This window comes from Argiope bruennichi, chromosome 8 (assembly GCF_947563725.1).
Source record: "Argiope bruennichi chromosome 8, qqArgBrue1.1, whole genome shotgun sequence".
In the NCBI taxonomy this organism is placed as follows: Eukaryota; Metazoa; Arthropoda; class Arachnida; order Araneae; family Araneidae; genus Argiope; species Argiope bruennichi.
In genome coordinates, this window is record NC_079158.1 from 123,042,842 (window position 1) to 123,065,529 (window position 22,688).

Here is a 22,688-nt window from a genome sequence, read left to right on the forward strand (position 1 = left end):
AATAACTAATTGGTGCACCGTCTTGAATTGTGAGTGAAAAGCATCATCCGAGTGCAAAAGGGTTCATACAATGATCAATAAAAAAGCAAAGGTAACTAGTGCATGGCACACGATATTTTTCCCTCGTTCCCATTTGTCATCAATATAAATGTCGTCATGGACAATGCATAATGTTTTTAATACTTCATTATAAAAAACTGATACAAGTACATTAAACTTTTGCCCCTATGACTGTTCCACAATTTAGACTCTTCCCCTTTCCCCTTGCCTCCCAATCGCTAAGGCACTGGCATCATTCCTTCCACCAAAAATTTTTTTCTGAAAAAAATAAATAAATTTGAACAAAAGAATTCTTTTTCTTTAAAAAATAAATTTTTCCAGAACTACTTAGAAAAGAAATAAATTTTCAAATGGATTAAATAACATTTTATTCATACACAGCTTGCAATAATCGAAAAAAACTGCATCCTTTATTTCTGCGTTTAATTTTAAAGACGTTGTCACATCTCCCCTTACACGTATCACATATTAACAATCAGATTTAAAAAATCTAATAAATTTCATGACAAAATATAAACTACTGAAATTTCACAGGACGCAGCGTATTCTTTAATCATTCCTTGCACTCCTAGCCATTAATAAAAATAATGACTAGTTTGTAAAGTCATAAAACAACGCTCACTCTTCCTAAATAATAAAAATTCAGTGCAAATATAATCAAAAGAAAAAAATTAGTTACTATACGTTCTTTTAGAGAAAAAAAAAATTAACATTTACAATGAAAGAATTTAAAAGTGATGTCAGAATCCATCTTCAATCATTTATTTTCACAACAGGAGTTTAATTTTTTTTTTTTTATCAATGAGATTACAAAAGAATGGGGCTATTTCTGTGAAAAAACATTTGATCATTCTATTCTACAAATAAATATAGACAATAAAGATTGATTTTGGGACGTAGCATAGAAACGTGATGTAATTGATGTGGACAGTAACCACATCGAAATATTTTTTTTATCAGTAGTCGATATTGGAATGAATCCTTTTATGAAATAAATTATGCTAATGAAAAAAAAAAAGCTACAATTTTTGTTTGAAATTAGAATTGCAAAAATAAGTTATACAAAATATGGATATTAACTTTCGGGGAGCTAAAAAATCTCCAACTTGTCTCTCGTCAAATCGCTGAGAAGGGCATATTCTGTCTCTAAATCTGCTGTTATCCAAGAGTTTTCAATCCGTTCTTTTCCGATGGAAATTCTTTACTTGGATATATTAAAAATTTGTCTGCTTCTATTGGATAGACCAAAAACCAATGACCAACCACTCTTTGTGACGACTATTCGACTCTTTATGACTAATCGAGATATTCTAATGAAACCTCCGAAATTTTTATTACACCGCACATGCTTTTAAGAAAGTGGTATAAATTTGGATACTAAGTTGATTTCTTTGGAATTCTCCTGTCGGTTGATTTAGGAATAAATAATATTCATAACAATGTTACTTTGGAAAGGAGTTGTAAATCAAGTGGTGACCTTTTGTGAATCTAGCCAAAAATTCTCAACAGATGTCACTATGTTCTAGAAAAAATCGATCAGAATGATTTTTATTTTAGGAACACAAAATATTGAAACTATTACTATAATTCATTATTTCTGATTTTTTCTCAATGAAAATTATACATCCTATTGAAAATGTTAAAAATTGAGTCAACAGCTTCATTACATCTATGTGATGCGGGTTCCATTCTGCCAAGCATCACGAGTGCACGGAGGTCTCAACAAAATGCAGGTTCGCTGTAGGTTGGTCTTTTCCTCGCAATTGACCTTAAGAAAATCAAGCGCAAGTCAAAATACACGAGCCGCGGCAACACAAGTAAGCAGGACATCAATCAAACGTTTTTTGCAATTTTTCAACCATTTCAGTCTTGTCAAAAGTCAGAAAATGAAACGTTTGTTTAGTACTCTATACTTCTGTATTTTACAGTTGAATTAATTAAACTAATCGTTGATTCGTTAAATAAATAAATCAAATGTTCTACTATCTATGAAGTTTTTTTTAATTGAAGAAATTGCGGAAAGTTTTCATTTGAAATGCGCTTTTTTAGAAAATGAAAAGTATTATTGTAAAGCTTCTCAGACTAAGTATTACTAATGGTATATTACATTATTTTTAGTCGTTCAATTTTTACCAAAAGTTTTAAAATGAATGTAACATGACGCCCCTTTTATAATATCTTTTTAACCCCTTATCTTAATCAGCTTCTTTTAACACGTTCACTGCCACGGTTCAAGCCTGATATCCGGGCCTTCTGTCTAATTATATGATCCCTTCTTTGCTATCTTTTAACTGCAGCAGAGAAGGTGTCATCTAATAATATAGATGGCTTGGTACAATTATATATTATCTGCGACGCGCCAGCGGCAGCGAATGTGTTAATGAGCATATGACAAAAGCCATATGCTTATTACTGCGATGGGATTTTTTTTTTTTTTTTTTTTTGTTCGATGTTTTGTATTTTGAATAATGATAGCTCAAAAACGAGATTTTTTAGAAATTTCATGCGATTGAAATCTCATGAATTAAAAAAAAAATATTATCCTTATAAGGATCCTCATATGCTAATTTAAAACACCAATGTCAATTTTTTTTTTTAGAATTGTGCTTTTCCACTATCAAAAGTTAAGTAGAATTTAAATATTCCATCTCCAAGTAATGCAATATTTATTACGCATTTTTTTTTTTTAAAAAAAAGCATTTGTGCGAAATTATGATGAGAATGATATTTCTTATTGAATCGTATTCCATCATCGATATGCCCGTTGCATTGCCGATAACCAAAAACTATGACAGTAGAGGATGCCTTCTTCAATCTTACAGATATCAATGAAATTAGTTTTCATTTCCTTTTCCTTCCTGTTGACAGAAGAAAAATTCTTCCGGTTATGAGACGTGGGATTACCGATTTCAACTATTTACACCGGATGGCAAAATTGATATTTTATTAATACTAATAAGTAATGGTTACAATAATGGAAATACTAAAGTAATTTCCATTATTGTAACCATATTCAGAAATTTCTCAATTCGCCGTAATGTATAAAGCCAGTTATTAGGCAGAACTTTGAACTATTTTCCATCAGCCCAATAACTAGAAAGATTTTGATGACTATTTCTTTTCTCAAGATACGATTCCGTGACAAATCATTAAAAGTGAGTTGACTACTCGTGTCATTCATGCAACTTTTCCAATGAACTCGAAAATATTAGAAATTACTTCGTGTCTTAGTTTTTAGAGTCTTTGTGAAATATGCAGATTAAATTCTAGAATACCTATAAGGTACAATACATGCCATCATATCAGAGAAAGAATCGAAATTCTAAAACCAGCCATTGTCATCTTGAACATTTTTTCCCCCTTCTCTTTTTCGTCACCTAGAATTTAATTTTTCCTTCACCAATTGCGACCAAGTTTTCTGACCTTCAAATCGGAATACTCTAGAACGCTTAAAAAGTAACGATAATTCTGAAAAAATTAACTACTTAAAAAAGGATCACAAAGAAAAATAAAGACAAAAAAATAATATAATTTGAAATTATTTTAATCATTTTTGTTCGGCCCATATTTGATTGCACTTGGATGGCAATATTCAATGTCTAGCAAAAGTTTTGAAAAAAAGTCTTTGGGCACGAAATTAAGTCTAATATCCCTCTCGCCCTCCCACAATCGAATATAACTCGTTTACTCATGCGTAAATTCGTAACAAACATTTGGAATTGTACTGGTTATCCCATATATTCTGTATAAATCCAAGCCTTTTTTTTTTTTTTTTTTGGTGAACTTTAAAAAGTAACATGAACAAAGATAAACGGAACAAATATTCGACGAAAGAATATTCGTCATTCATCAATGACCTCGTAGTAGATAAAACACGAGAAAGTGAAACGGGCGCAGCGAGACAATCGGACGCCAGCATGAGTATGTATTTGTATTGTATTTGTATACAAATACAGTTCTTTCTTAGTATACAGATTTATTTTTAACTGACGAAATTGTATATTCGCGCCCTTTTAAGAAAGAGTCCAAGACAGCTGTAACAGACATCCCCTTATTTACTCAACTAAAACAAGATATGATCTATTGCAGTTAGTTTTCACTGACCAAAGATGTACATTTGCGTTCATTGCATACACTCTAGGGTAAAAAAAATCTCAAAACATTACTCGCACAATATTTCCAAATTTAATCGAGAATTTATTTTGACAATCGTGTTTCTATTTAAATAAGTATCTATTTTATGCACGAACACCCAAACGAAGTTTCTGAAAGAAGGGGAAAAAAAAATGTCTTCTAAATCTGAAGAAATTTCCAGATGCCAGGTAGAAGATAATGCTGGCAACTTACAAGTCAACGTTCTACAACAGATGACGTGAACATGGGAGACTCCGAGCTCGAAATAACCCAAGAAACCCAGTACAATGCTAAATTTCTTTTTCACCTCGCTTTCCTCGAAACTGAACTAGACTGCATGATGCCAGAATTACCCCATCCTCGCCCTACTTCCCCATTCTTTGTTTAATTTTATTCAGACACGAGGTACTGAAGGTCTTAACGATGCGGAAAGTGGGTAGCGATGCTCATTACCTAATAGAGACCACTTTAATAAATATTTTTTAATCAGTTTTAAATCCTAACTATGTTGAATTTATTGATATTATGGGTTTAAATAATTTCAACTACAAAAGAAATTACAAACACAGATTTAGTACATCTAAAACTCGGCAACTGTCATAACCACTGAAGTGGCGCTCTATGAAACTTGTAGAAGTAATCAAAGAAAATTTTAGACATCAGTTGTAATATTAGATAACATAGTACCGCATATCTGACAGTGATCACATGATAGCACTGTCTGAAACAACAGCAAATACACTATTATTCATGATGTGATATAGGTAGTCTGCAAACATATACATAATTTGGTTAACTTGGCCTATTCCCAATTTTAATTAAAAATTTCAGAAAAATATAAAAATGTTGATCAACTCTTAAGGTCTATGCAATCCTGTGGAATAGGAAAATCTTGTCCTGGGTTTGCCGAAAGAAAAAACGTTTTACCAAAAATTGGATGTGTTAGGAGCCTCCATGCTGGCACTTTTTCCTCAGAGATCGACAATGTTGATCCTGTTTATGCCTCTTATATTTCAATTTCAGTAAACTTTCACATCTTAACCCTTAATCTATATTATTTTATTGATCAATTTAAAAAATAATCTTTTTAGAAATTGTTGCTGCATTGATTCAACTGATTCATTGAAAATTTAGGAGATTTATAGATTCCATGTAAGTTTGCTAATTATTTAAAAGGGGATATGAATGGCAGGTCTAGAAACATTTAATGATAATTCGACATTATATGATATACGACGTTAATGATTTCGAATGCAATGAAATAGAACGGTTGGATATTTTTTAAAAAAATCGTCCAAAAAATGCTTTAGCCTCACATGGAATTGTTAAAATTCCGCTCGAGCAAGTAAAATTATAAATAAGAGGGGAAATTCTTCTCATTTTTAAAGTATTGCAGCATAATTAAAGTTAATTATGCTACACACAACTATTATATTTCGTTCTTATTCTTACGACAAATATAATAATTACATAAACATACGATACAAAAATTCACAGCAAATTATTAATACAAAAATTGCAATAGATATTTGGGGATTTTGATTTTTGTTTCTGTAAAAATATGAACATTTATTTGAAATATATTATTTTCAATCAAACTTGTATAAGTCATTTTTTTGTAAATGAAACAGAAAAAAAAAAAAAGACTTATCTAAGTTATTATTTTACATCAAATCGGCAAATTAAATATAGCCATTTGGATTCTGTCAGAACATATATCTACGAGAATAGAAAATCTATCAATTATTCTGTTTACCCAGAAAGCTTTTATAATTTATTTTAATTTTATACCCTTATAAACTTTTTCAGCAGACCCACAGTGCAGTTTCTTTCCCACACTTTCCAAATCGAGCCAGATCTAAGAACTTGCAAACAAGTACCAATTATAATTCGAGACAGCATACTGCAAATATTATGCGCACCTACTGTTCAATAGAAGTTGTTCTATGACCTACTTATACTTGGATTTAAAAAAAAAAGTACAGCAAAAACAATCTTGACTATCAAATGCGAGAATTTTTAATTCGTAATTAAATGGCAATAGTAGATTTTTCTCTATAATTAAAAAAAAATCCCAAGAATTAGGAATACAATTACATTAATCACAGCTTTTATGGATTTCTTCTAAAATATCAAAAGATGTTCACAGTGAATAAAGCTATAAAATTTGTTTGCTTTATTCACTGATTATTATCTGACTTAGAAAAGTAAATTGATTGCGTTGCCGCACATTTTTAGTTCTATACATTATTCTTTTACGTGCAATTTCCCGGCTATAATCGTCGTTTCCAGCGAAGTTTACGAAGATAAAACGGAATCAAGACTAAACTATTTTCCACTTTTGAATTCTCTGAACAGATGGACAATTTAATTTTTCAGTCATCGAAACGAAATCCGCATACAACGCGTTTACTTTTTACACCTACGTGACAAATGCTGACAATAATAAATAAAACAAACGTAGTAGACTAAAATAACTACCAGGGTCGTGGGAAGGCTTGCAAAAGATTTATTTAGTCACGTGTGGCAGCCCAGACGATTCACGTGTTATTTAAACGCCGGTAGAAAGAATGTTTTTTTTCCCCTTACACATTTAAAAATTACTTGATAGCAAGATTAAGGAATTTCCGCTTATTCGGCTGGCTCTCTATTATTTAATTGCTGACTGACGAATTAATGGAAAGAACAGTAAATATAAATAACGTCTAGAATAAATGCTTCATATAAGTTTACCAAGATTCTAATTATACTTCAAAAATAAATTCGTAATTAAAAAATAACCGACTAAATCAACTCTCAAATATATGTACTTAATTAGATCAATATTGGAAAGATGCCAGCTTTTTCTTTTGATAAAAAAAAAATCTCATTTTTAAAAATATATTAAGGACTATATTTCTATATTTAAGAAGTGGTGATAAAAATAAATCCCAGTCTAAATAGTATACAAGTTTATCCTTAGCAAATAGTCTACAATGTGCTGGATATTTTGGACTTTCACAAAACCCAATTAAAAGTATAAACCAGTACAATATATTTTTCATAATTAAAAAGACAATAATATGTGATATAGCTAATTTTTTAAGTAATTTTTATGACTTTGAAATAAGAGGAAAAAAAAGAAAGGTTTTTCTTTTTCCTAGCTTAGTCTTTGATCAATTTTAATGAAACAAAATAATAATCCGATATAAATCTTTATAAAGCACAAATGCATATGAAAGAATAACGACTTTTGCCACAGAAAAATTTAAATATAATATTTAAGCCTGAAATTTATTTTAACTTAAAAGTTAGCTTACATATCATATTCTAGATACTATTTGTAATACTAAAAAATATTTCAACATCTTATTTCATATAGCAGTTCCATTATTTCATTTATGTACATATAACTTACCAAAACTATCAAAATAAGAATGCTGATAAATTATTTTCATTTCGGTATTTTTAACAGCAACCAAGTTATTTTTATATGCAAAATTTTAAAAATTTGAAATAGCAAATTTTTAAAACATTTCAGCATGTTTTATATGTATAAAATTAAATGAAAATAATGACTTCTTTTTAAATTTCTTTAAACTGGTCCTTTTACTGTATATTCATGCTTCATCAAGCTCAACCATGAGTTTTCAGAAGTTTGCTAATAATTAATCATCCTATATTTGTCTTGTAAATGTCAAATTCAATTACATATTTATTATCAGTATATTATGATGGATAATTATATATGATATATTCAATAAGAAATATATATATAATCACAACATCATCCTATGCTTTGCTACTAAATACAAATAATTGAAAACTTACAGTACGTTTTAATGATACAGATGCAACTGAAATAAAAGAATGTTAACTATTGCAGTATTAAAAAGCTTTTAGTAATTAAAAGCACTGCATACAATTTAGCATTATTTTTTAAATTAGAAAAAAATTAAAAAAAAAAAAAAAAGGTTTGAGATCTGCAATACGTAAAAGCTTGCGTGTCATCTTTCAAATTAAAAAAAAAAAAAAAAAAATACAAGATGACATGTTTTTTTTTTATCAAAGATGGAAACTAATAGATAGGACTTCAAATAGATCCAAGCTAAATTTAATTAATTTACAAATATGTATGATAAAATACAGATAAAAGAGTTATGGTTAAATTAAAAGCATTCTGAAAATTCAAATCTCATCAATTTTAAAGAACAGTTTTTAAATGACTTTTTATTATTAAAACACTTTTGATATTGCTCAAAATCATAATTTAATACCCTATTTTTCATTGTAGTGCCATCAACTGTTTAAGCTATCTTACATCTAGGTTTCAAAAGTACCAATAAATTTAACAGACCAGATTTTCTCACAAGAATTTTAATCCATTTTTAGATACAGTTTATGGTGAAATAATGCTCACCTCCATGCCAATTATAATCAGAGTTTTGGGTATTTTACTATCAATGTAAAATAACACATCCTTGAACCTCAGTATTAAAATATTTGTAAATTATTATTAGGAAGAATAAAAAATCAGCATCTAAAAGGCATGCAAAAGTCACCAGCACATGAAAAGAATGATATTTTCATCCATAAAATTCATTAAATAGAAAATTTACTTAAATAAGATGCTGAAAGCAACATTTAGATGAAATTACTCAAAACAAACCTTATTCATCTTCTATTTAATAAGGTCATTTTGCAAAAAAAAAAAAATTTGTATTATAATTTAATTATATTTCAAATAATTTATTTTATCATAAAATAAAATATTTGAAAAATTATCACAAATTAATAAAACTCTAAATCAATATATTTTAGTGCTAGTAAATTGGCTTATTTCCATACTACTATAATTACATATTATTCTGAAAGCTTCGTATATATAAATCTAATTAAATATTTGCCCTGATTCACAATATCCTATTTCTTCTAGATGCATGCATAGTTAATATTTGAAATGAATATTCATTTAGTTTTGTAATTATTTTAAACATATGCTAAGAAATATAAAAAGCCAATAGATGAAAGGTCCATGATAAAAAAAAAAAAAAATTAAACAACTAACAGATTTTTTTTATTTGGGATTGATATTTGTTTAACTGAGAAAACTATTCTATATTTTTAATTTTTAAAAACTGAGGGGAGATAAACAATCAAATACATTTAACTATTTCAGTAACACTAAAATTAGCTAAAATGTTTTAGCCACACATTTTTGCATAGTATGAAAAAAATATTATAGTTATATAAAACCATGGTTCACAGCAAAACATGTAGATAAATAGATCATTTCAATGAAATCGTATATATCAATATTTTATGTCTTACAAAATGGGAGTCATTCTCCAATTTTTTCCCCTCACATTTTCCACAACAGTTATAGTGAAAAAAAAAAATTCAGCAATTTTTTTTAAACTTGTTAAATGAAAGTACTTTTTGAAGAAAGAATATGCTCTTTAATATAGCAAATAAAAGGAGAAAATGAAGCGCCCACTTTTATTTTCAGAAATGTCATTTTAAAATACTCAAATAATTTGTAAAAAAAATTATAATTAAATTAAATTAAAAGTATTAAATATAATTTTTATTTATATTTTGATCGAATTTATCAGCTAAGCATAGTTTATTATTTCAGCGACATTAAAATGCTATGACTGACATTTTATTATATAAATACAACTATAAAAAGTTTTTAAAAAAGGTCAATTTAAAAATTATGTCAAAAATATTATCACCCTTACAAAGTTGGATTTAAATATAAGATATCGTAACTTTGCCTTAGGATCACAATAATATTCCAAATATAAAATAAAAACTTTTGGGTAATTTAAAAAATTTCTACTTCGCGGCAAATGTTTCGATCAGGCTTAAATAACTTAATATAAATATTTAATTTTTTTATCAGTTAGAAGAGGGAAAATATATTAAAAAGGTAAAATAGAATGATTATACTACATAGTAGCAAAAATTTCATAACATTCTTATTTCAAAATATATCAAAGGGACATTGTAATTATAGACGTGCTCTATCGAATCATAACAACCATATTCAAAAAGTTTTGACCCATTACAGAAAGCCCTAATAATCAAAAAAACAAAGCAAGTTATTGTAAGAAACTAAAACAAATTTAATTATTTAAATATCAATGCAACAAGTGGAGGATTAACTATATTTACCTTAATAAAAATAGCTAGCCAAGCCAGCTAATACACCTGTGTCAAGCATCCATATTCGGCCAAGCGTCTAGAACTGCGTATTTTGAAATTTTCAAAATTTTGGAAAGCAGCTTGCAAGAAAACTAACGATATTTCAATGACCGGTGTAAATTGAGAGTAGCAGAAACACGTTGAAGTTTATCAGTCTCGGGTAAAACAGCAACAACACTGAATACGGTGAAACGTAGAAATCCAGTTGAAACCGCTCTTCTCTGACCAGTCACAAAATTTCGGAAGCCCACTTGGCGACTGATTTATCGATTTTTAGAACTTCATATATTGCGCGCGTGTTTGGCCGCCAGATGGCATAGCTTAAGATATTATTTGGCGCAGTGCCAGCTAAAAACGGCGATCCTTCGAGCTGTTGAATAATTTTCGGGACTCGTTAATTTTTAATTTAGGAAAATAATTTAATTTTTCAAATATTTTAAATTTATAAAAGTGAATTCCAAAAATCAAACAACTCCTAAAAAAGTTATTTTATAAATTGTTTCAAAAAATGACATCAAGGATTGGCAAAACTCGTTGTATCATTAATTTCAGATTTAAAAAGAAATAGTGTAGGAATCGTCGACGAATAGATTAAAAGCATCTTGTTAATAAAAAGAACATTTTATCCTTCGTTTATTTAAAAGCTTGTAGTTTCATATATATATCTAATAAAGTAAGCATTCCCTAAGATGATTCGCAGAGAAAAAAATTCAAGGAAAGCGGTATCTCTATCTCAAGTTTGTAACATGACAATGTATTAAGCTTGATTTGTCTATCTTTCTTTATATTCTATATAATGACTTGTATACAAAAAAAAAAATATCTTGCACACAAAGACATGAATTTAACGTGCATGCGAATAAACGTTGTGGTTACAGCAATAAAAAGTATTGTTGTAAAATATACTTTAAAATATTTTTAAAAATCCATTAAAATCGGAGGAAATATTCAATGGAAATAAAACTGGTATGTCTGAAAAGGCAATTGTTTGAATTTTAAAATGGTGTAAAAATGTTTTTTCTTGTGCGATTCTATGCTCTACATTTGTTGAGTAAAACTGTTAATATTTCGATTAGTTTTTACTTTTTCTATACGAAGTATAGAGAAAATATTGTAATCATCAAAAAATTCGAACTCGAGATTTTGATAAACCTTGAGTCCGAAAAACACATTTTTGTCATTCTATCTCTATGCGTCTGTCTCTTGACAAAGATAACTGAAAAACGCTTTAAGCTAGAAGATGATATATGATATACGGAATTACGATCAAATTTGTAGATATTGATAATATTTTAAACGAGATCCATTCACAGGAAGTCTAAATGTCTTGCTTTCGAGTGCAAGATATCGAAACTATAAAACACAAAGAACTATGTAGAAAAAATTTAGTATATAGGTTTAGCATCTAAAATACAGATACTCATTAAATTTTTAACTAAATCCGTCTAATGGTTGGCCGTCTGCTTTTCTGTACTTTCGCATGCGTGTAAATATACTGGTTTGGCTTGGTTTAAAAATACTATACAAACTAGGGCTATTTTGGGATGGACCTCGTAATTTTGAAACACGGGTAGCTGACGAGGACAGCAACTGAGCTGGCATTCCCTCCATACCACACCAGCAGGAAGACGTTTGGCTCTGACGGATTAGGGCCCACTAAATTCGCTTTCATGACAGTTCTTTGGTGGAATCGGGGCCCGAACCTGAAGCCTTCCGGCCCCAAAGCCAAGATCTTAGGTCACCACGGCCCTAGTAAATTCATTGACTTAAGTCTATGTAATTCATTATGCTATCTTGTGATTACAACTATAGTTTTGTATCAAATTTTGGTGCCACTCGGGCAGGAAAAAGGTATCCTAAATACATATTCTCAGAATACTAAAAATACTAGATTCATGCCAAAGATCTATATTTTGTAACTATCGTTCACCACTGCCATGCGAATATTTACTGCCTTAGCTAAAGTCCACAATGTTTTGCAGAGGAAGGGGTGATAAGACCTTTAAGAGAGAGTATGCGAGAAAATTTCGAGAAGACTATTTCCACTCGTTAATTAAAAAGTTAGTTACGATTTGGTGGGAAAACTGTATTTCTAAATACTCATTACTACATCAGCTAGCAAAGAAATACTTACACGCCAAATACGGTAACTCGAGATCAACCGAGCAATTTTTGCATATTAAGTCGCATAACGCATCAAATAATTTCCAGATAATATCGTCTATAAATGTGATTATGTTAAAAGAAAGTGTATTAACTAACCAGGGGAAATGGTCTCCGCAAAACTTTCTTGCATACTCTCCAATAAAGGTATTATCCCCCATCTCCCACAAAAAAAAAATTGTGCATTTTGGGAAAAAAGCAGAGAAAACCTTGCATAGGATTGGTTATCGTCAATAAATATTAACTTTTGTCATGAATTTAAACTTTTTCTGAATCTATTGTTTCATTCTTGATAAGTTTTTTAGTGATGAATCTCTGGCATGCAATTAATAGCAATCCAAAATCGAATTTGTGTTTAAAATGCACAATTCACAAAACTACATTTGGAGTAACAAAATCCCTTACTGAATTTGATATATTTTAGTCATTGCGTTTTTAAGTAATCGCGTTTATATGTTCTGTAGGTGCAGACCGACCGATGGTCAACACATAATTCGATGTGGCTCAAAACTTGATAGATGTCTACACTACAGATGATAAATCTGTATACTTAATTTTATCTATCTAGCTCTCTTCATTTTGTAGTTATCGTGTTAACTTATGTTCGAATAGCCGAATAGTGACTCTCTGAACGGATTTTGCCGAAAATTCGGCAGAAATTCACAAATTTGTTGTAAAGACTGCATACCAAATTTTATCTGTCTAACTCGAAGCTTTATAAGTTATCTTTATCATAGACAGATAGAAAGGCATATTCCAAAAATGTTTTTAGGACTCAGAAAAGTCTGAAATGTGGAGATACGTCAAGATCTGGAGTTCGAATTTTTTAACGATTACAATAATATTTACAATATTATTATCACAATATTAACAATTGCAATATGTTCATTATATATGAAATATATATCGTATGTAAGAAATATCGCGTATATGAAAACACAAAAAATACCATATTAACTTAAAATTAATGTTTAATTTCATTTTCATTGTTATTCCACTGCTCAGAAATGATGCCTTTACATGAAGAACGTTACCTACATTAGCATTTTCAGATGCAACATGGACTGAAAGATTGGGAAACATTTATTTAACCATTTAGTGGGTCATGGCAGCTCAGTGGCAAAGTCTTGGCATTTGTGACTGGAGACCGCCCAATTCCTCAAGAAGTCGTCGTATAAGCAGAAATAATACACATTTAATCTTTGAAGTGCAATACTTTCTCATACTACAGTGGAATGACGGTTTCAAAATATTGAATGAATATCAATATATGCTGACTTAGGTTTCTTAGCTCTGGACACAGGAAATGACAACTTTTCATACTTATTCCCAAGAACAAATAGGTTATGTTAAAGCAGAATTTAGCTATGAAGAGATGGTTTGTTTAGACGCCAAAATGCTCTGGAATAGTTTGTTGGCAATATTTGAAAGATTTTTAGAGATAAAATGAGCGATTTCAAAGGAATTAATTTGTGTTAGAGAACAGCAATGTAGAATTTGCAACAAGTGAAAACCGGGCCGCGGTGGCTTGGCTGTAAGATCTCGGCTTCGGAACCAGAGCGTTAGAGACCCGATTCCACCGAAGAATGATCGTGTAAGCGGGTCTTTGCAAGTTAAATCCGTCGGGGCCAAATGCCCTCCCCACTGGTGTGGTGCGGAAGTTTGGAGAGGGGTGTGCCAGCTCAGGTCTCGTCCTTGTCATCTGACCATGATTAAAATTTACGAGGCCCTAATGTTGTTTTAAAACAGGACGTAGATATAATTAAACTAAACTAAGTTAAGCAACAAGTGTAACAGTCTCGAAGCCGGTATAAGTTGATCTAGAAAAATTATGCAATCAAAACACGATTTTGCTAACTCTGAAGGCGTATTTGCTTTCATTATTAGAGAGAGAGAGAGTGATCCGACCAAATTCAGAATCTTCTAAGAATCTTATATATATATATATATATATATATATATATATATATATATATATATATATATATATATATATATATATATATATATATATATATATATATATATGCGAAAAAATTAATCGATGTCCGTCTTTTCGCATCCAAAATAGAGTGCGGAAATTTAAAAAGAAGAAATCTTTAAAATTGAACAGGAAAAAAAAAAAAAAAATTCGATTCACTTAAACGTCCATGCAGTTCAATTATCAAAAGCTTGAGCAAGATAAGGAATTAAGGATTACATCTATTTAATTCAACGGAAACTTGAGCATCAAATTGTACGCATAAAACTATATGAGGCTTTGAAAACAATTATCTCAACTTCAGTTGAAGCTAGCACTTTTTGTTGCCGGATTATTCATAACAACGCTATGAACTTTATTAATTTATAAATTTATTAATTAAAAATGAATAATTAATAAATTTTACTTGAATTTTGTAATTTAATGTATAAATGAATAAAAATTCTGGAATTTATGAAAAGCTCTATTTTGCGGCGTTCTTCCTTGAGGAGAGTCCAACGCAAACGTACATAAGCGTCATTCACCTTGGAAGAGTTCAGGAAAATAAGCAGAAAAAATTTTTAAACGTATTTTGATGATATTCTTTTAAATATTTGGTACTTTCTTTTAAAACGTAAAGTGTGAATGTCGTTTAATTACGTCATCACTGACAAAAGTAGAAAAGTGTAGTCAATGAACATTACTTGCCAGTACTTCCGCGTTTGAGTACGGAAGACCCGCATTTATTGAATTATCCAACAAAACCTCTTATTCAATATCATTGCTGAAAATAGAAAGAAAAAGCTGCTGTCGCTGAGTAAGACTGATGAATATAGGATGAGTGCCAACAACGGCATTACACCAATAAAGAGCTAACTAATATTTAATTTAAATGAAAATGAGTATTTTAAAATATGAAAATGAGGAAAAATAAGCCGGAATTTTCATATATCAACAGCGAAAAAAAAAAATCTAAGATGGAATAGCAGCAACAATGCAAACGATTTGAGTTTTATTTCGACAATCAAATATATTGTAAAATACGCCTAAAATATTTTAATCAAATGAATTAAAAATAGAAAAAAAATTATATGTCAAAAAATTGGTATAATTAAAAAGATATATATATATATATATATATATATATATATATATATATATATATATATATATATATATATATATATATATATATATATATATATATATATATATATATATGTAATGATATTTTAACTCTAATTTCAATTTAATTAATTTTCATAATAACTTCATCTTAATTTAGCCCATAGTAACTTCATTCTAAAGTATTCTCTTATTTCGTGATCCAATTCCACTTTCTCTACTTAATTAATTCAAGAGAAGCTTTATAAAATTGCTTAGTCAGCTAAACGCCGATATTTTCACACGCTCGGCGTGAAGGGGTAAAAATGTCCAGTAAGCACATTCTTTCTTAAAAGATCCCTGTGTTTCCCTTACATGTGATCGACTTGCGTCAGAAATCCCTATCAGAATCTTATTAATATATTGGCACTGTGAAGAAATATTTTCCCTATCAAAATCTAAGGTTATATAAGGCGACGGATAATTTATTTCGGCCCTTTTTCCCCACTCCGGCTTTTGTACTGCTCTGTGGCGGACGTCTTGTCCGCGTCTCTGCTTGTAAATAATTATGCTTTCCCGATGGATATTAAAAAGAATTTAAAAATGTTAAAAGTCTTCACTGTCTTCAAACTACATCCTGCTTCACAACAAAAAATGTTATATATATATATATATATATATATAACTTTAAAATGCTGTAAACTATTAAAATGCAGGCAATTATTAAGAACACCATTTCTGTTCGAAAGACATCGCTGACATTTTTTTTAAATAAATGTTATTTTTTTAAAGTTGTTTGGGGTATAACTATAATTTAAAAGAGTTACAGTCGTTTAATATCAATAATATTTATTTGAAGTCTTCATATATACTTTACTAATTGGATGAAGATTAATTTCGGATGCTTAGAATGTATTTTACCTACGTCCAATTGTTTATTCTAAGTCCATTATTAAAATCTTGCATGCAAAGTGGGGTGGATCACAGAGAAGTGTAAAACGGGAAAAGTGAAAGATGGAATAGGGTCACGGCTTGCATATTTTCGAAACAAAATTTTCAAATTTTCTTTAATTCGTTTAATGCGATTCAGGTAAAACAGGGGTAGGCAGTCTTTTCCGGGGTAGGAGCTACTTTTAATTTTTTCAAGTTGTTGCGGTCCATGTAGTGGCGTATGGTGAGCTAAAAAGTTCTCCAATATTTATTATAACTTAGTAATAAATGCGGAATATGTACTTATTTACATAACTACAAATATAATAATAATAGCAAGATATAAATTAATAATAACAGCCGTCAGTGTTCCATAAATATATTTCTTTTAGCATATGCATCTTAAGTCTTAGTAAAGGCGGTCACCCCAAAATGGCTTGGTGATCCACTGGTCGATCACGGTCGACTTAATGCCCACCCCTGAGGTAAAGTAAAGATTGGCACGATTCATTAATTTAAAACAAAAGTACTTTTTATATTTGGATTAAAACAGGCTTGCATTTATTTATGAAATTAGATGGTATGGAAAGGAATTAATTCTGATGGCACAGATAAATTGAACTTATTATATACAATTAACCAAGCTTTTAATTCTTTCATTAATTTTTTTTTTCGTACTGAAAGAATATTAAATGGTCCATGAAAATTTTTCCATTGTCAAAAAGATTAGAGACCAGAGAAGAGTGTAAGAAGTTTAGTTTATAATTTGAGGTAGTAATACAAAAGTCTCTCATACGAAAAAATCACAGAAAAAGCCTCTTTCTTCTGTCCATCTCCATGGAAAATAATATTTACAGATCAGAAAAACAAAAAGAAATGAAAAAAGTAGAGTGGGGGGGAAATAAAACTTAGAAGAAAAAAAAGAGAAAGCAACCAAGGGTATGAAGAAAAAAAATTACATAATCTAATCTTAGTTTAATTCATTCCAGGACTCAACGTGGTACTCATTCATACACTAGTGTTCATTGAAGTTCATGGCTGATGTGACAGAATAATTCAAGGTCACCGCCAGTGTATTGACGTCAGAAGAAACTGGTACGGACCTTGAAGAACCTCCCTGAGGGGGTGAAGGCTATGCATAGAGAACAGATGGAGATGGATGAATAAAGAAATCCAATCATTCAACCTTGCTTTTTCATCCGCTGCTTCTTAGATATGGAGACTGTGATCGCTGTCGTTTGAATATTTATGTCAAAATGTAAATAGACGTTTTATAAGAACCCCTTTCCTTGCCTATACACAGTAGAAAAAAGACTGGGTATGGCTTTTGACTGTGATCAATTCAACATCCCTGTCAATGTTCACTTTGCGGCATTAAATCTTAAAATTTTAGGAAATACACCACTGACTAAACACTAACTAAAGTTAAGCTTCTTCAAACAACTCATTTATCAGATTTTCATTCATTTTTTCCCGACCCGACAGCATCAATTGGCAACACTGGAATAATCTGCTCTTATAAGCATTTCTACTATAAATTTGGGGGTGGGAAAGTTTTTAAAAAATACATGCCTCGATAGTTATATTTGAAAGGAAACATGGCTACGTTGGCCTAATAATAAAATTACGGGTTCAGTGCCGGAGGGTTTCGGGTTTGAACCCGATTCTACTGAAATATATTGTGTAATTAAGCCTGATGTACGTGAAATTTGACATTGTGAATCACAAGACTTCCTGCTTGAGTGGTATCAAAGTATGGTCAGAGGAGTACCAGTTCAAATAAATGCCATCCTTTTCATTAGACCACGGTTCAAAATTACAATGTTTCCCCTAAATAGATCAATAAGGTGTTTACTCAAAATGGGTCATTAAAACAACTAAACAACGCTGAAAAATATAATATACATATTAATGATAAATATTAAAAATATAAGAATAATCATGATTAACACTCACCAAACAAACAATGAAAATTGCCTTTTTTAAATGAAGCTTTGTAGTACCATCATCTTCCCTACAATTTCTAGATATAAAAGTCATTTTGCTTTATTCAGATATTTACCTTTTTGTCTCAAATGGCAAAAGACTATATGATAATAAAATATCCATCTTTCTTTTATTTCTATGTATTGAGCATTTGCAATTTTTAAATATGAAAAAAAAAATCATTAAAATCTTTGCTATTTTTCTACAATTCAGTTATTCTATTTCTGTGGATAAAATTTTAATACTTTATTGAGGTTAAAAAGAAAAAATAATCAATAAATGTTACAAAAAGCAAAGAATTTTGAAGAAAGAAAAATTGAAATCTTAATTTATGTTCAGAACTTTAACAAATTTCTTTTACGGAAAATTTTTCACAGTTCTTCTTCAAAGAATAGTTAAAATAACATTATTATTTATAACTATACCATCCTTATAATTTTTTTTTCTCTTAAGAACTTTCAGATAATCCCTTCAACTCTGGTAGAAATCCTATTAAACGCATAATAGGATTTTTTCCCCCCTCTCTCTGAATCCCAACAGAGGCTATCAAAGTGTGAAAAGGTAGAAATAAAATCTAGGCCATTCGCTTAGAAAGGGAATACTATTGGGAAAGGGAATACTTGACGAACCATTTCAAGGTTATTGCAGTTAAAAAGCTTTTAAATCTTAAAGAGTAACAATTCCCCCCACCAAAAAATATCTAGTTAAAGTTATTTGTAGCTTTACATATAAGATCTTTTTTTATGCTCTTTTTAAATTTTATAACTATGGAAAAACACCACGAAGATCATGGGGGATTTTTAAATTTTGATTTGAATTGTTTAACCGATACACTAACTAAAAAGTTCCACAAACTCAAGAACTTTTTAAATACTTTCTAAAAGTAAATGAATTAAGCCAATTTTCGCCGAGCAAGATTAATGTATTACGTGATCGACTCACCCGAATCCACGACCTGTGCACCATCAAATAAGGCAGCTTTCCTCTGTGTTTCCGTCTCTTGCGGTTTTCTTGGGTGCTTTGTTGCCTGTCTAGTTTACCGCCAAATTATAGGTAAACTGAACAGGCATCAAAGAACCCCAGAAAACCGCAAGAGAGAATGAAAGGGAGGGGGAGGTAGTGTGCCTCGTCTACAGTGGACAAGTCGTAGAAACGCGGCTTTTAATGGATATGGTCATGAATCTGTCATCTGGCCCATTGTAGGACCACCCCTATCTGTGGACGTAAAACCAGAAGCTTCTGCAAATTGTCGGTAAAATGAATAATGAACCCCGGAAAACTGCAAGATCGGGAAGGGGCAAAATATGCCTTTCCCAGGGCTGTAGATTAACGTGTTTGTATTTAGGTCGTGACCGCAGGCATTCAAGACTTCTCGTTGCGGAGGGAAAATATTAAATTTCAAACAGCTTCCAAATTTTGTGTTTTACTAGAAAAATCTATTGCCAAAACTTTTCAAATAATCCAGTCAGCTTACGGAAAAGCAGCAATGAGATTATGAGTGGCATCGATGATCAAAAAGAACCAAAAAGAAGTGGATAAGAATAAGTTATCGAGGTATATGCAATAAGATAAGAAATTGCCTTTTCCAAAAAAAGAGTAAAAAATACCAGTTGACAAATTGTTATAGAATTGTTTGCATCAGGCGCTTGCACGAAATGCTAGAAACCAGGATTCACCACAAATATGCGAATATTCACCTCCTTGTATCAAATTATTTTTCAAAATAACACAGTTATCTGTTATACAATTATATGTCAAACAAACAGGTACTTCCACAACCAGCTTATTTTTCTAATCTCTACATAAAGTGTTTTGTCCTCGTATGAAGTATTTGCTTCAGAGACAACAATTCTCAATTTCCGAAGAAGTGTAACGAAGTAGCAATGGTGTATGTGGGAAAAGGAGCAAGCCCCCTATTACATCTTTGTATAAGATTTATAACAAAAGAAAGCATAGCTGATTTTGGAAGTAGGAGGAATTTGTTTTTTGCACATATGCAGAACACGAAATTATTATGATATAGTTTACATTTTGATTCAATTTTAAATAAATCGATGATAAAAAGAATGAACAGACAATGAAGGGAAATAAAAGATCAAGGTGTCATCGGTATATGTAATGAGTAGTGAAGAAATCTGCCTTTTCTAAAGAAATAGCAAAAAATGCCAGTTGGAAAAAACTATTGCTCAGATTCCTGAACTTATCACGTTATACACCAGCATGAGACGTCTATAAATTAAATCTCTTAATCTCAAAATGTTATCATTTTGTTACTACCTTGAATCCCATTTTAGTACTTCCAATACAATCAAGGAATATTTTACAATTAGTGGATTTCCTTTTAACATTTTATAGTGGATAGTATAATAAGCGCATTTAGAAGAAATTTTACTTTCAAAATTAAAAATATTAATAAAAAATATGCACATATATTACTAGGCTTATATCCATTCCTTCCTAAATAGAATCTTAGGTTTAATTAGGTTTAAATTTTAAATTGTATTAGGTTTTTATTTGGAATAAAAATTTCAGATTAGAATCTCGATGCTATTATTTAAACTATCATCGATAAGATGATGAAATAAAGTTTATTATTAAAAAACAACAATTAACTAAAAATAAGAGTTTTTAGATTATTATTCATTGATGTGTTATATTAAAGCCGGTGCTATCTGGGAACTTTATCTAAATCTACTGAAACTATTCTTTTTTCTACTTTTGAAATCTATACATTTAAAAAAAAATACAATCCATATGACAAACTGCTATTTAAAGTCTGCATAAACTTGAGGAAAGGGGAGGGGGATGAAAACAGACAGATGTATTAGATATAAAACAGACAGATATTTGTATTATAAAAATTGTACTGCCAATTATAAATTGACAGTACAATTTGTTGTAATACAAACAATATCTTGTTCAATAACTATGATTGATTCTGTACCATGTGTAGAAGTGATCCAGTAAAAGATACAAATTTTATCACTGACGTTAACAAAAAAAAGATCTTGAAAAATATTTCTGTGTACAGAATGGAACAAATCAGTAAGGATGCTTTTATGGTAATCATGAAACCTTTCATTTTAGAAAGTAAAAATAGAAAATACTGAAAGAAATCTTTAATGATATAGGTGAATGTAAAATCGCAGCTTACAAATGACGTCTATTTTTTGCTTATACTCGTATATTGAAAATTCACAGCATGCTCTCAAGCATAGTAACATGGTTACTATGCTTGCAATTCATCTTTCATGAATACTAAGTCTTTTCATGTTTTTAGACAAACATGAATGTATATTTTACACGAATTAACAGGTGGTTTCGTTTCCATTCGTAAACCTCTTAAACGAAGATTAGTCCAACATAAGATCGGGTGAGACGAAAAGGGAAAAAAGTCATTTTGGTAGCTAACTAAGGCAAAATTTACGTATGTTAAAAAAATTCACGTCTTCTCATAAAACAATTATAATCAAAAGCAAACCTTTTTAGTCTATAACGCTTGATGCTGGCTGAAACATAAAAACTGAAAAAATCCGGTTTATCTGTCTTATCTTAAATTTGCGACAAATAACTGAAATTTGTATTTAATACAAGTAATAGAGAATCATTCATAGTAAAAAATATAAACGCCCTCCCTGAACCAACTATAAATAGAGTAAATGAAAGCAATAATAATTATAAATGTTTATAATCCTCAACAATTAGAAAAGTACGTTATAACATATTTTAGATTAAAAGAAAAGTAACGACGCAGTTTTTTAGTAATCTTCGATTTTAAGTTTAACTCTACTAGAATGAAATCAATTATGTTAAGATATTCTATGTACACTAAATACTAAAACATACATAAATTACTTTTCTTTACTCTTTTAGAGCTGTCACACGCTGATTTATTTTTGTTGCGGTGTTTGGATACCATGGTAACCCATTTGACCTAAAAACACAACAAGAAAGGCTGATTGCAATGGTGTGTCACTGATTACTGTCTCCGTTTTTGTCTTTGTTAGAGTCATGTTAAAAGTGCAGGTCAATTTCAGAGAACAATTGCTTTTCCGTCTAAGTCACGCCATAAAATAGTAAAAAAAAAAAAAAAAAAAAAAAAATGGTGAATATGAGTACTTGAATGAAACAGATTCCGATCCTGACAACAGATAGTTATTTC

At 30.1% G+C, this 22,688-nt stretch overlaps 1 protein-coding gene across 2 annotated transcripts in view; it reads right to left on the reverse strand.

Annotated features, from left to right (window-relative positions):
- LOC129980540 (influenza virus NS1A-binding protein homolog) overlaps nucleotides 1-22,688 on the reverse strand; it is a 60,582-nt gene that overhangs the window by 18,856 nt on the left and 19,038 nt on the right. The window contains exon 1 of one of the 2 annotated variants that reach the window (XM_056090884.1): nucleotides 10,354-10,642. The exons of the other annotated variant lie outside the window; for it this stretch is intronic. The gene's annotated coding sequence lies outside the window, so the exon portion shown is untranslated. Of the gene's footprint in view, nucleotides 1-10,353; nucleotides 10,643-22,688 lie in introns of those variants that run through there. 2 annotated transcript variants of the gene reach the window in all.